The sequence below is a fragment of the Panthera uncia genome, chromosome D2 (assembly GCF_023721935.1).
Source record: "Panthera uncia isolate 11264 chromosome D2, Puncia_PCG_1.0, whole genome shotgun sequence".
Taxonomy (NCBI): domain Eukaryota; kingdom Metazoa; phylum Chordata; class Mammalia; order Carnivora; family Felidae; genus Panthera; species Panthera uncia.
Window position 1 is genome coordinate 79,694,168 of NC_064818.1, and position 14,902 is coordinate 79,709,069.

The following is a 14,902-nucleotide window of genomic DNA, read 5'->3' on the forward strand; positions in this document are numbered from 1 at the left end:
CAATAAAACCCATCCCGTCGCCCTTTCAGCCCTGATTTACTCCATCCTCCATTGATGATGCTTCGCCAGCCACAGGGTGCTGCCTGTTCCTTGAACACACCAAGCCCACCCTTCCCGCTGGCTCGTGGCCCTCCCCAGTCCCAGTCCTCAGAATGTGCTCCCCCCGTGTAGGCATCAGGGGGTCCCATCTTAAAGGTCTTCCAGTCTCTCTTACCTCCCCACCTTGTCATTGTCCTCAGGGTCTGAACCCATCTGCTTGTTCTCTTGTTTCTGTCTGTTCATGGTCTATCTCTGCCCTCGCTGATCATGGTGGTCCTGAGAAGCACTCGAGTGGTTAAAACGGAGTGAACGTTTGAATTGATCCAAAGAAGAGGAACCAGGCTGTGAAGTCTCTTTCAAAAATGGGCATCCTCAAGAAGTCTCCTGAGAACTAAGCGTCCTACAAGAACAGTGAGATTACCGTTCTTCAGATCCCCAAAGACCAGCAATAAATGAAATTCATGCCCAGAAGTCCGGACAAACAAGGACACTTCTTTCTAATTCTCCTCTAAATCAATCTCATCATTGCAATTAGCACATTTTACGTTAGAGTCAACCTGAGCTTGATGGTAAGTCAATGACACCAAGAACAACAGAGAAGAAATGGGCCCCTTGTACGACCCTCAGGCTCAGAACTTCAAAAGAATGTTACTTCTACATTCACCCTTGACTGTTGGAGCTGGCCTCTCGGTGCTGTGCAGTGAGTAATAGCTTTATAATCCTGCCACGGATCAACCTCCTGTGTTCTCTTTCACTGGGATTTGGATTCTGATCTGTCATTTCTCTATAATTATATGTCAGGATTATATTTCAGGAAAGAAACCTGTTTGAAGCCAAAAGTATAGATCTTAAGTTTAGACATTTAAAAAATGCACCCACACAAGAAAGGTTTTGTGAGCCTCTATCAGATAAAAATCTAGAAGCCAGAGCAGCCCACAGCTAGGCAGAGTCAAAACTTAATGCTATGGGGGTATGGGGGGAGGGGAAAGTGGGTGATGGGCACTGAGGAGGGCACTTGTTGGATGAGCACTGGGTGTTGTATGGAAGCCAAGTGGACAGTAAATTATATTGAAAAATGTTAAGCAAAAAAGTCTTATCCCCCCCAAAAAAACCTTAATGCTATCATTGCTCAAATGTGCAAATTCTTTTTTTTAATGTTTGTTTATTTATTTATTTATTTATTTATTTATTTTTGAGAGTGAGAGAGAGAGAGAGACAGCACAAGCAGAAGAGGGCCAGAGAGAGAGAGGGAGAGAAAGAACCCCAAGCAGGTTCCACTCTGTGAGCCCAGAGACCAACACTGGGATCAAACTCCTGAACCGTGAGGTCATGACCTGACCTGAAATCCAGAGATGGACGCTCAGTTAGAATGAGCCAAAAGGTGCCCCAAATGGACAAATTCTTTAGATGTGGTTCTGTGAAAGGAAGGTATATGCAAAAAGATCTCAGAAGACCAAAAGAGCCATGTGACTGAAGGAAAAGGCCAAGAAGTCCAGCTTGATAAAAGATGGTTTATGAAGGGGACACGCAGACAACAGAGGGTGTTGTGGACAGGTCAAAACAGTAAATCTCCATGACCCCACCTTGTGTGAGACCTGTCTTTATGGCCCTAGAGGCTGGCGAGTACAGGGTCTTAGTCATATCTCCAGAGCAGGTCAAGGATGTTATGCCCAAGGGTGTACTTGAGGGTGTGGTTAGACAAAAAGAGGAGGGGAGATGAGGAGTCCGGGCTCCAGAAGGCTTCAGGTCACAGAGCAGTCATCATGGCGGATTTGTCCCAGGTGGCCCCAGCCTGGTCCACACAGATGTGAAAGGAAGGCAGTATCATGAGGAAAGAAGGCCTGGGCTTATTATGTGAAATATGCAGGGCTCTGTCCCCCAGAGGTGAGTCTTGCCCTTTGGAACAGTTGGCGCTCACAGACCCCATATAACATATTGTTAGACTTTCACATTAAAATTCTGATTTTAAAATCTGAATGCATTTTATAATGTGTTGGCTTAAAGCCTGAGGAAAATAACATTATTTGTGTTATATTAAGTTCTACTAATCAATCTCTCAATACCATTGTCTTCTAGACGTTGGTTCTGTGAAGTAAAGGTGAGGGGTGAATGGAGCCACCCTCCCTCCCCCGCCTGTGTGAGTCCTGCCTAAGGGCCTTCATTGGTCAACAGCGGGAGATCTGTGGAGACACCTCAGCTCTTTCGTGGTCTCCTATCTCACCTCCCATCTGTTCTACTTCTACCCTTCCCTGCCCGGGGTCAGGTCTAGAGCACTTCTCCCCTGGTGAGACTCCACTGCTTTACTGCCCAGACTCCTCATCCTCCAGACAAGCATCTTGGGTCCAGCCTTCCCCCTGCAGCCCCTGCCTCTGTTCTAAAGGACAAATCGAGTCACAGCGATACTCACTCAACACGGAGAGGTGCATCCAGGGGAAGCCATTAGCGTGAAGTACCAAATCCGCCATAATGGTCACCTCGCCCACCTGACCTTTACCCTTCCACCTTTCTAGTTCATGCCCCCCCCCACCCTTCTGGCTCACTCCACACTCCACCTCTGCTAGATCCCAAGTGGCTTCAGGGTTAAGCGGCTTTATTCACATTCATGTTTTCTCTTCTTGAAGGGTGTTTCCTCCCCTGTCCAGCTCACTTTTACTTTTCCCCCAAAGGGTAGTGTCACCTCTGCTGGTGAGCCTTTGGGTCTTCAGACTTGGCTCCTGGCCTCTCCTTGGTCTGCCCACCATCCCCAGTGCATACAATGTGTTTCCAATAAACCATTTACTGGTCCACTGGCCCCACTTGACTGTGATCTCCTGGAGGGCAGGGTCAGGGAGCTTTTAGGGGAGGCTGCGTGGCTCAGTCGGTTAAGTGTCCAACTCTTGATTTTGGTTCAGGTCATGATCTCGAAGTTCATGGGATGGAGCCCTGTGTCCTGCCCTGTGCTGACAGTACACAGCCTACTTGGAATTCTCTCTTTCTGCCCCTCCCCTGCACACATGCTCACGCACTCTCTCTCTCTCTCTCTCAAAAAAAAAGGGGGGGATGCTTTCTGTCATATAGCAATCATTCAATAATGTTAATTGAATGAATGTTGAGTAGTTGAATGGACTGAATGGATGGACCGGGCCTGTTCTTTTAGTTTCACCCAAAGCTTTTTTAAAAATGCCAGCACCTTGGGGCACCTGGGTGGCTCAGTCGGTTAAGCCTCCGACTTCAGCTCAGGTCACGATCTCGCGGTCCGTGAGTTCGAGCCCCGCGTCGGGCTCTGGGCTGATGACTCAGAGCCTGGAGCCTGCTTCCGATTCTGTGTCTACCCTCTCTCTCTGCCCCTCCCCCGTTCATGCTCTGTCTCTCTCTGTCTCAAAAATAAATAAAAGGTTAAGAAAAAAATGCCAGCACCTGTCCCCGGGGCCAAGAGGAACCAGAAGAGAAGCCAGTGTCCCAGCCTGAGACAGAACATTAAACGGAAGGTAGATTAGATCGTAAGGGCCATCATGGGGGTGGCCACATAAATTGATGGGAGAAACTGTCCTTGTGATGCAAACATGGGAGGCTCTAACTCGGGTTTTCACGAGGTAGACAATTTTCCCAATATGGATGTTTGCTCAAAGGCACCATGAACAGAAGCAAACAAAAGGATTGGAAAAGGAATTTGAGAACCAAGATTTAAAGAAATCTGGTATTTAAACATAATAACTGAAGGGGCACCTGGGTGGCTCACTTGTTAGGTGTCCGACTCCTGATCTCAGCTGGGATCTTGATCTCAGGGTTGTGAATTCAAGCCCCGCGTTGGGCTCTCTGCTGGGCACGAAGCCTACTTAAATAATAATAATCATAATAATAACTGAATGAAAGGAGGGGGCCTGAGGTAACTGAACAATGTGTTCCCTCAACACATGACTGCTGAGGAGACATGCAGAGACACTTCAGTGCAGTTGCTTTGAGCAGGCATCCATCTCTGGGAGCTGGGGGCACGGGCTTCCCCCTGGAGGAGTGACAGGAGGAATCTCCATCCATCTAGTTTGCCTTCGTGCCATCCTGGGGATCAACAAATCACTGACGTCTCCAAGTCCCTGCTGCACTAGCAAAGACAGGCCAGAACTATCACCTAGGAGGCCACCACATGCACCCACTGTACCTTGAAGGGACATGAGCCAGATATGTTCTGGCTGAGCTCCCCACATGCCAAGTACAGGACATCAACCTTGCAGGTCCAGAAACTGAATCTAGGGTTGATCAGACATAAGAACAAAATTCACGTTAACAAAAATTTCCAAGAAGTGAATGTATAGTTGGGAGCAGTGCAAGGAATAAAATGCTGAGTCATGTCTGATGCTCATGTCTGTAGATCTGTCTCCCTCGAGGGAGAGCACTCAGGGGAAGCTCCAATGTCAAGTGAAGGGCCCTGGGGAACAGAGTCCAGCAAAGGCTGCTGGTTTGGTGACCCTAAGCCTATGGCCAGGGGACTCTACCAACGAATGCCCCTGTCTCCACTGTAAGATAGGGTCTCACCTACCCATCAGAAACTTGTATTTGAATGGACTTTTTTTTTTCTTTTTTTTTGCTTTCTGTCTGCACTTCTTCTGGCCCCTCTCCCTTCCTCAGAACAGGCATAGGGGATTATAATTCCCAAATTGGTTGATGTCATAGTCTGGAGCTCCCAAAAGCAGAGACCATAACAAAGCCTTGGGTGAGGATAGTGTTTTGGAAGGTGATGCCCGGAAGCATGTCTTCATAGACATGAAGAAAGTGAGCCAAGGAAGGGAGAAAAGTCAATGAAGTTTCCTCAACGATAAGGCAGTTCCTTGGTCCCCACTAAAGTCCATCTGAGACAGCGGGTGAAGCATGCCCAGTAGAGCATGTACCCACCAATTCCTTTCTCCATTGGTTACAGTTTATCCCTGGAAGCATTGGCTATCCCCTGCACCTCCAAGCTGTGCCTGTGGGCGCCCATGCATGTCTCAAGTGCCAAAGAAAGCCTTCGAACAGAGGGGAGGAGAGAGAAACCAGAGTCCAAGTAGGAAGTTGTCAGGCGCTGGGAATTGTCTGCGGGTGCCCGTGAGTTCACACGTGCCCATGGAAGAGGTCTCATATCCCCCGAGGCCACATTCACAATCAGCTAAATTGGTCTACAAATGGCTAATTGTCCGAGACTTGATTCTTTTTTATTCCCCTTGAGGAGTAATCTGCCAATGACCTTTGTTCAATCACTGCCCTGGGCTCCTGGTCCCACAGTGTTCAGCCCAGGAACTGAAGCTGGAGAATAAAAATGACACTCCATGAAAAGATTGTTCTTTTTTTGTCCCCAGTGTTTTCATTTACCATGAACTGTAAGTGATTCATAACTTGGATTTTCCCCACTTGTCACAAAACATGAATTTTCAGTTCATTTTAAAGATAAATTTTTAGGGGCACCTGGGTAGCTCCGTTGGTTAGGTGTCCGACTTGATTTTGGCTCAGGTCATCATCTCCCAGTCCTGAGATTGAGCCCCGGGTCAGGTTCTGCACTGGGCATGAAGCCTGCTTAAGATTCTCTATATCCCTCTGTTCCTCTCCCACTCGCATGTGCATGTAGAATCTCTCTCTCAAAAAAAAAAAAAAAAAAAAAAAGATTAATTGTTAAAGTTAAACCAGCCCCTGAAAAAGTAGTGATATTTAAACTCATCTTTCAGTTAATTTCTGTTGTAATACAGAGACTAACAGACCAATTCAAGATTTAAGATTTTGTCTTTTTACTCAATTAATATCTTAGAATTAAATGTTTATTATTGATATTGAGAAAAACTAAAAATATATATATATTAATTGCACCTAAATTATAATCAAGTCAAAAATTTCCAAATTAAGATGTAATACTAAAACACTTATCATTCCCTTCAACTCATGATATAATTACAAAGTCAACCTACTATTTATCTAGAGTATTTATTCAGCCACATTATAAACCACTAATTTTTAGGGAAAGTTCAGTTGCCAAACACCCTTGGCTTCTGCCACCTAGAGTACGATCTCCATTTTTCCTCCAACTGTGATAACAGGTGGCGGCGCAGTGACAAAATGTCTGAGATCTGCCATGTCTAGCCGAGGGGCTACAATGAAAGAAGTGGGCCATAATTAAAAGCCATCAAAAAGCAAAGGTATAGGGGAATTTTGAGAAGGGCATTTGAAACCGGAGTGGTTTTGCCCCTTCCAACAGCTAATGATTGCAAGGGGCTCTGGGGAAGAAGGTCAAAAGGGGCTGCAGCAGCGCAGGCCCTGTGAACTCTCAAAATGGCCCTGCCAAGGCTTGCTTCTAGAACACGGCACACACAGAAGAGAAACCTCAGGAAATGAATCAAAACTGACCAGGACAGGGGCAATAGAGACAAAGGTAAGAGAAGATCCAGACCACAGTGGGGAAGGGGACTGGATCCAAGAAAGTTTGCTCAGAAAGCAACGTGAGAAATAAGCCCACGAACCCAACTGAAGGAGGCACGCAGATACTGGGAGCACAGGGAAGGGAGGCTTTAATCAACGTTCTTGCAAGAGTGGGCGTCCTATGGGCAGGCACGCTGGGGGCAATGACAGCAGACAACTTATCTCCTAGCATGCTAGTCCTTCTCCTGGTTCCTCATTGGTTGAGCACTACAGAGGTAAGTCCCTCCCCTGGTCCCTCATTGGCTGAGTGCTACAGAGGTTACAGCCTTCCCCGGAAGTCCTCCGTGCCCAGGTAAGGCAAAAAGCAGCCTGACTGGAACAAATGTGCATTCCCTGAGGTGACGCAGACACTTCAGGTATTTGACGCATGTTCCTTGCAAAGTCCACAAAAAATAGGACCCCAAAATGGAGAGGGGAAGAAGAATCAGGAAGTGAAGTGTCCAAGGTTTTGGGACTCCATTGTGGGTGGGAGTTCCTACATATTTCCAATAGGTTGTAAACCTGTTGTTAAGTAGACGGTACAGCTTTTATTTGGTATTTCTGGAAATGAATCATCTCACTTCTCACAGCAAGGTGCTGTATGTTTTAACAATACACAAAAACAACAGAGTGGGGAGCTCTATGGGGTTAGAAAAGCTTTTCTTTTTTTTTAAATTTTTTTTAATGTTTTATTTTATTTTTGAGACAGAGACAGAGCATGAGTGGGGGAGGGTTAGAGAGAGAGGGAGACACAGAATCCAAAGAAGGCTCCAGGCTCTGAGCTGTCAGCACAGAGCCTGACGCGGGCTCGAACTCACAGACGGTGAGATCGTGACCTGAGCCAAAGTCGGAAGCTCAACCGACTGAGCCACCCAGGTGCCCCAGAAAAGCTTTTCTGAACACTGCCTGAATTGGAAAGTTTAGGAAAACGAATTCCACTTAAAAACAAGTGACAGACATGCTCATTTTAGCAGCACATATACTAAAAGTGGAATGATACAGAGAAGATTAGCATTGCCTCTGTGCAAGGAAGACACTCAAATCTGTGATGTGTGCCATAAGAAAACAAAAGAAGAGTTAACAGACAAATGTTGAGGTCAAATTGCATACAAAATGACTGTAAAGAAAAGAGTAAGAAGCAGAATAAACATTCCTAAAGACTATCAAAGCATGCCAGAAAAATGTGACAACAGAACAGATCAGAATTAACCTATTATCTCAAAATAAGCTAAAATGATATAACATATGGGTAAAGAACATTTAGGAAAACTCAGAAATGGGATAACAGACTTCACAAAACAATTAGAAGTCAAAGAAAAGTTTCTATCAAAATTAAGTCTAAATTAGAAGGAACACAGTAGTGAATAGACAAAAATATTGCCTGAAAAGAAATATCTGATTAAAGAAAAAAGAACTTTAAATAAAAAAATTCAAAAAAAGGTTTGAGAAGAAAATAGCAAACATTGAAAATAGGCAAAGAAGATTAAACATGCAGATAGAAAGAGTCCATTAAGAAGACAAAAGAAGCAAGGGAAGAAAAATATTAAAAACATAATTCAACAAAAATGTCTGGAAATTAAAAAAAAAAAAGGATACGAGAATCCATACTGAAAGAGCATACCGCACACCTGAGACTTCTGACCTACAATAACCAACACCGAGATACTGCTTAGTAAAATTACTGAGCTTAAAAAATAAAAACAAAAGAAAAAAAAACCAATTTGGGCATGTAGAAAAAAGGACATGGCATTTGTAAGGAAAAGAAAATTAGATCACCTTCAGACTTTTTAACTGGAATACTTCCTGCCAGAAGAAAATGGAGCATATGTTTAAGAAACTCAAGGAAAGGGATAGTAAGCCGAGGATTTTATAGCCAGCTAAACTGACTCTCAAATATAAACACAAATTATTATGGACACAGAAGCAATCAAGGAATAATGTTCTCATGAGCTCTTCCTGAGGAATTTAATAGAGAATGAACTTCAGACCACCAAATATTGAGTCATCAGCATAAGGACAGGTGGTGAGCTTGGAATATACTGTTACCTGTAGAACTAAGTGAGGAGGAAGGGCAGGAGGTCAGACAAAGTAATGAGGATGGGCTGTAACAACACAGATAAAGGCAACTGCTTTTCTTTTCCTTTATTATTATTATTTTTTTTATTTTGGGGGGTGGGGGCAGACAGAGAGAGGGAAAGAAAGAGGGAGAGAGAGTGAATTCTAAGCAGGCTCCACGCTGTCAGCACAAAAGGATGGAAAAGGAACCCAGAGATTAAAAGAGACGTTAAAGATAAACCTTTTTTAAAGTAAGCTCTACACCCAACTTGGGGCTCAAACTCATGACCCCAAAATCAAGAGTTGCACACTCTACCTGCTGAGCTAGCCAAGTGCTCTAAACTTAAAAAAAAAAAAAAAATTAAAGTGTTTATTTATTTGAGAGAGAGAGAGAGAAAGAGAGAGAGAGGGAGAGAGAGGGAGAGAGGGAGAAGGAGAGAGAGAGACAGAGACAGAAACAGAGAAAGCAGGAGAGGGGCAGAGAGAGAGGGAGACACAGAATCTGAAGCAGGCTCCAGGCTCTGAGCTGTCAGCACGGAGCCCAACGCGGGCTCAAACTCATGAACCATGAGATCATGACCAGAGCTGAAGCTGGATGCTTAACCAACTAAGCCGCCCAGGTGCCCCTAATGTAAGACTACAGTTGTAGCATAACAAGAAATATGTTATCTGCTCTGTGCCCATTCCTGGCATAGAGCTAAGAGTCTTGGAATCTCCCGAGTGCTAGGAGTGTGTGGGGGCTGGTTGCCAGATTAGAGGGTAGGAATTTCAAACCCCCACCTCCTTCCCACCCCAACCACTCCACCAAATCTCCAGGGAGGGCAGGAGGGTTAGGGAGTGAGTCAATCACTGTGGCCAATGATTGAATCAATCGTGCCTACATAGCAGAACCTTCACAAAACCCCTAAATGATGGGGTTTGGAGAGCTTCTGGCTTGGTGACCCATCCATGTGCCAGGAGGATGGTACATCCCAAATTCCAAGGGCACAGCAGCTCCCGTGTTTGGGACCCTCCCAGACATCACTCTCTGTACCTCTGGCTGTTCATTTGTACCTCTCATTAAACCCTTTATAATAAGCAGGTAACAGTATACAAAGTGTGTCTTTGAGCTCCGTGAGTGGATAAAGGAAATTACTCAAATTGGAGCCAATCAGGCAGAAGGGTGGGTAACCTGGGGACCTGCTGCTTGCAATTGGCATCTGAAGTTAGGAGTAACTTTAGTGGGACCGAGCTCTCAACCTGTGAGGTTGTCACTAATGCTGGGTCATTAGGGTCAGAACTAAATTAAATTGTAGGCCACTCAGGTGGAGTCGGAGAATTGGAGAATAGCTTGATATGGAGAATGTGCACATTTGATGTCAGAAGTATCATGAAAACCAGTTTTCCTTTAATAGTGGATAGGGATGCATGTTTGGGTGATAAAGATCCATTTAAAAAAGCACAAGAAGGGCGCCTGGGTGGCTCAGTTGGTTAAGCATCCAACTTCGTCTCAGGTCATGGTCTCACGGTTTGTGGGTTCGAGCCCCATGTCGGGCTCTGTGCTGACAGCTCAGAGCCTAGAGCCTGCTTCGGATTCTGTCTCCCTCTCTCTGCCCCTGTCCCGCTCATGCTCTGTCTCTCAAAGATAAATAAACACACACACACACAAAGTTCTTTAAAAAAAAAAGCATAAGAAAGTTACTACCATAACAGTCCACATAATGGTCACTTTAGGGGCCACAGGAAGGGTTGTGGTTAGAACAGGGACTGGTAATTGGATGGGGCTTCTGGGGTTACTGGCAAAGTCCTGTTTCTTTCTTTCTTTCTTTTTTTTTAAAGTTAATTTATTTATTTTGAGAGTGAGCACAGGAGGGGCAGAGAGAGGGAGAGAGAGAATCCCAAGCAGGCTCCACCCTCAGCCAGACTCAGGGCTGAATCTCAGAAACCATGAGATCATGACTTGAGCCAAAATTAAGAGTCGAACGCTTAACCAGCTGAGCCACCCAGGTGCCCCCAAAGTTCTATTTCTTAACCTGATGGCATCTGCCTTGAAATAATTTGCTAAGCCAAGGATTTGATTTGTGAAGTTTTCTGTTTGTGATTTATTTTACAATAAATGGATTTTTAAAAGCAAAGACAGAAGCTTAGCCCATAAGGACACGTTCCTTTTTGAAAGCTAAAATCTGACTTGTCTCTTCTCTATACACTAAGAGCTAACTATTTTGATAAAGCGAAGACATGTATAAACCCTCTCCAGGGAGGATGTGGAGAAACGGGAACCTCTTGCACTGTTGGTGGGAATGCAAATTGGTGCAGCCGCTCTGGAAAGCAGTGTGGAGGTTCCTCAGAAAATTAAAAATAGACCTACCCTATGACCCAGCAAGAGCACTGGTAGGAATTTACCCAAGGGATACAGGAGTGCTGATGCATAGGGGCACTTGTACCCCAATGTTTATAGCAGCACTCTCAACAATAGCCAAATTATGGAAAGAGCCTAAATGTCCATCAACTGATGAATGGATAAAGAAGTTGTGGTTTATATACACAACGGAGTACTACATGGCAATGAGAAAGAATGAAATATGACCCTTTGTAGCAACGTGGATGGAACTGGAGAGTGTGATGCTAAGTGAAATAAGCCATACAGAGAAAGACAGATACCATATGTTTTCACTCTTATGTGGATCCTGAGAAACTTAACAGAAACCCAGGGTGGAGGGGAAGGAAAAAAAAAAAAAGAGAGAGATTAGAGTGGGAGAAAGCCAAAGCATAAGGGACTCTTAAAAACTGAGAACAAACTGAGGGTTGATGGGGGGTGGGAGGGAGGGGAGGGTGGGTGATGGGTATTGAGGAGGGCACCTTTTGGGATGAGCACTGGGTGTTGTATGGAAACCAATTTGACAATAAATTTCATATATTGAAAAAATAAAAAAAAAATAAATAAATAAACCCTCTCCAGGAACTTGCACCGAGTACCTGAACGAACACAGAATTTTCCTCTTGCTTAGTTTCACGCGGGCTCAGAATGGCTTTTCTAGCCTGCAGAATAGAGAAACTGACCCACACAACTCCTGCTTCCAGTACAGGATTAAGTCACGCTTCCCCATTAGAACAAACACGTACTTCTCTATTACCTGCTCGACAGTAACCGAGAGACAGTCTGAGATTCTAAAATTCCCTTAGAAAACTATCGCCTGGTTTGGGCACTTATGGCCACCCATGCCCCTTTGAACTTGAGTTAGCCAAGGACTCCCTGCCTCTAATGAATAAACACCTAGGCAGCTACCAGCAGAGACTGCATTCCGGGGATGTCTTGGCTGTGCCTGAGCCTCCCTCTCATGCCCTTAGACTGGGTACTTTCATTGGCACCTTGTTCATATTCCAGAGTCAGTCACTTAGCAAACAAAGCCAGCCACCGGGCCTCTCGGGATATTGGGCTTGAACTTTGACTCCGTAACCCCACTGCAGAAGTCGAACGCTTCCCCGTGCCTTTCTCAAGGAAAGGGAACCAGCAGACGGGCATGATAAAGGTTTGCCTGGTCCATAGCCCCTTCTGCATTTGTGCTGAGCTAAACTCATCCAGGCAGACGTGGTGGTACCTATTCAGGTGACCTTACCTGCCGGGGCAGTCATTTCCCAGCTGCTGTGAGTGTGGACGTCAACTTTAAATACGACATCTATAAAGATTTCTAGGAAGTGGTACTGTACCTTTAAGATGCCCCCTCAACAAGGCTGGGGAGCCAGGTTCTAGGAGCTTCCGGATAGCAGAAAAACCCAGGTTTCCTGCACTCCCAGGCCCCCAGCTTGCAGCACAAGCCCCGCGTGGCAGAGGGCCTCATGAATGACAATACACAAAAATATTTATATTGTATTAGGTTTATAACGTACGCTAATATAGTCATATAAGTAAATGATCGTACCTACCACTTAGTAATTTTAGGGCTTCTGCCCTGGGCAGGGGGTGCATGTTGGGTTGACAAGACTCACACACATAAAAGAAACAACTAAAAGCTGAACTATGCCCCCTGCCCCTCCCCCGCCATCTCTGCCCCACCTTCCACCATCTGATGTCAATCTCATGCTCCATGGTTTTTTGGATCCTAGCAGCCAGCAGGTGTGTTCCCGCCTCAAGACCTTCGTACTTGCTGTTTCCCCAATTCTACCTACTCTGCCCCCAGATTTCTGCCAAAAAAAAGAAAGAATTCAGGTCTTGGCTCAAACGGCAACCTGTCCCACAGGCTTTCCCAAAAGCCTGTCACCTACCTGATTCGTTTGCTTACTGGTTTATGTGCTGCCCCTCACTAATTATAAGCCCCTTCGGAGCACAAATCCTTGTCAATCGAGTATCTTGAACATCCAGAACGCTACCTGACTCCAAGAGTGTTCAGGGACCCAGATGGTGAGGGTGGTGCCCGTCCTTCGGTGTCCCCATCACCATGTCAGGGACCACCATGCTGTCCAGGTCAGCGCTCCTCACCCGGCAGGGCCTGCAGTGTGTCCCAGAACAGGCAGCCTCATGCTGGTAACTCTGTGCCCCTAAGTCTCTTCTCAGTCTGGAGGACCACCCTTCTGTCCTTGATCCTTCCTATCCAGGACACTGGCCTCCTTTTTTTTTTTTTTTTTTCTTCAACGTTTATTTACTTTTGAGAGAGAGAGAGAGAGAGAGAGAGAAAGCAAGGGCTGGAGAGGGGCAGAGAGAGGGAGAGAATCCAAAGCAGGTGCCAGGCTCTGAGCTGTCAGCACAGAGCGCGAGGCGGGGCTCGAACCCACGAAGGCCAGATCAGCTGGGTGTGGGTGCGGCTCCTGAGCTCCCATAAGGGCGGGGAGGGGGCAGCAATGCTCCCAAGGGACAGGCAACACTCACAGCCACTGCAGTTGGGTCACCTGGCTCTTGAAAGCAGCCTCTGCTTCCTGCCCCCGAGCCCCCCCCCCCCCCCGGGGCAGCGCACTGTGGAGAGGGTCTGAGCGCTGCCCCCTAAATGGACAGTGCGAGAACCGCGCAGGGAAGAACCCGCAGCCGCATCTCCACGGTCAGGCGGTGGGAGCCAGCGCGCAGTGCGGTCGCTCTCGGGTAGGTGCGCCCGCTGCCATCCTGCCCTCCCGCGGGGCCCCACGCCCGCAGAAGCTGGCCGCGCAGAGTCCGTGGCCGTGACCGCGGGGTGGCATGGAGAGCGGGGTGGGGGAGACCTCTCCCCCTGCTGGGCCTCTGCCTGTGTCACCTCCTTCACCGGTTCCTTTCACAAGTGGCGGGGGAGCCCCAGCTATAGATTTTATAGCCTTAGGAGGCCCCCCTTCAAGTGGTGCTGGACCGCAGGATTTCTCCATGACTACGTGGCTCGAGGAAAGAAAAGAAGAGACTGGCGCACGCCTAAGAGGTGCTAAGAACACTTGTCTCTTTTTTTAATAGCAAGTTATTTTATTTTTAAAAATTGTTGGACGTTTATTTATTTTGCGAGACAGGGAGTGAGCGGGGGAGGGGCAGAGGGAGAGAGAGAGAGAGAGAGAGAGAAAGAGAGAGAGAGAGAGAATCTCAAGCAGGCTCTGCACTGTCAGCGTGGTGCCCGATGTGGGGCTTGCACCCACGAATCCCGAGATCGTGACCTGAGCCAAAACCAAGAGTCGGAAGATGAACCAGCTGAGCCACGCAGGCACCCTTTAACAACTTATTGTTTTAAGTTATTTATTTATTTACTTATTTATTTGTTTATTTTGAGAGACAGCGCGAGAGCAAGAGGGCGGGGCAGGGGCAGAGGCAGAGAGAGAACCCCAAGCAGGCTTCACGCTGTCAGCGCAGAGCCCCGTTTGGGGCTTGAACCCCCAGACCGTGAGATCATGACCCGCGGTGCAGTCGGACGCCTAACTGACTGAGCCCCCCGGGTGCCCCAGGAACACTTGTTTCTTAAAACGGTTTTATCTTGCTGATTACAAATGAATCGTCTTCTTCAGAAAACGGAGATGCCTTTGAAAGCTGCGTTCACCGGAATATGAAGTCCATGCATATATGATACAATTAAAATAGCCTGAAGCTTTACTTTTACACGGCATGATAAAAACCAGGCAGATCGACCCCGGAAGACATTCATGTGTCCACCAGCGGTCGGGAGGTGGCCGGGGTGGGGGGGGGGGGTGTGTTTTGCATCTTGGAGTTCAAGTGGAGTGTGGTGAGTGCCAGAACCCTTCCCAAAGGCCTGCTGTGAGCATACCTAACCTGGTCTCCCTCCTATCTGGGACACTGGCCTCTTGCCGGGGCCCCCGCAGCCAGGTCAGAGGGGGAGCTGGGGGCCAGGAGAGCCCAGCAACTGTTTCTTCAGGGTGTCTTCTCCCCATATCCAGAGATGCCAGGTTGTGCTGGGGTGCAGCATGGTGCTGGCTGTCTTCTGTGTACTGAGAAGGACGGGAGAGCTGGGCATGGCAGGCCCGGCAGCTGGCAGCCCAG

The 14,902-nt window shown here is 46.9% G+C and overlaps 1 non-coding gene across 1 annotated transcript; it reads left to right on the forward strand.

Annotated features, from left to right (window-relative positions):
• The first annotated feature begins 7,390 nt into the window (after nucleotides 1-7,390).
• On the forward strand, nucleotides 7,391-7,497 carry LOC125933616 (U6 spliceosomal RNA). Its single transcript, XR_007461030.1, has one exon. It is a non-coding gene; the product is annotated as a U6 spliceosomal RNA (small nuclear RNA).
• The last annotated feature ends 7,405 nt before the right edge of the window (nucleotides 7,498-14,902 follow it).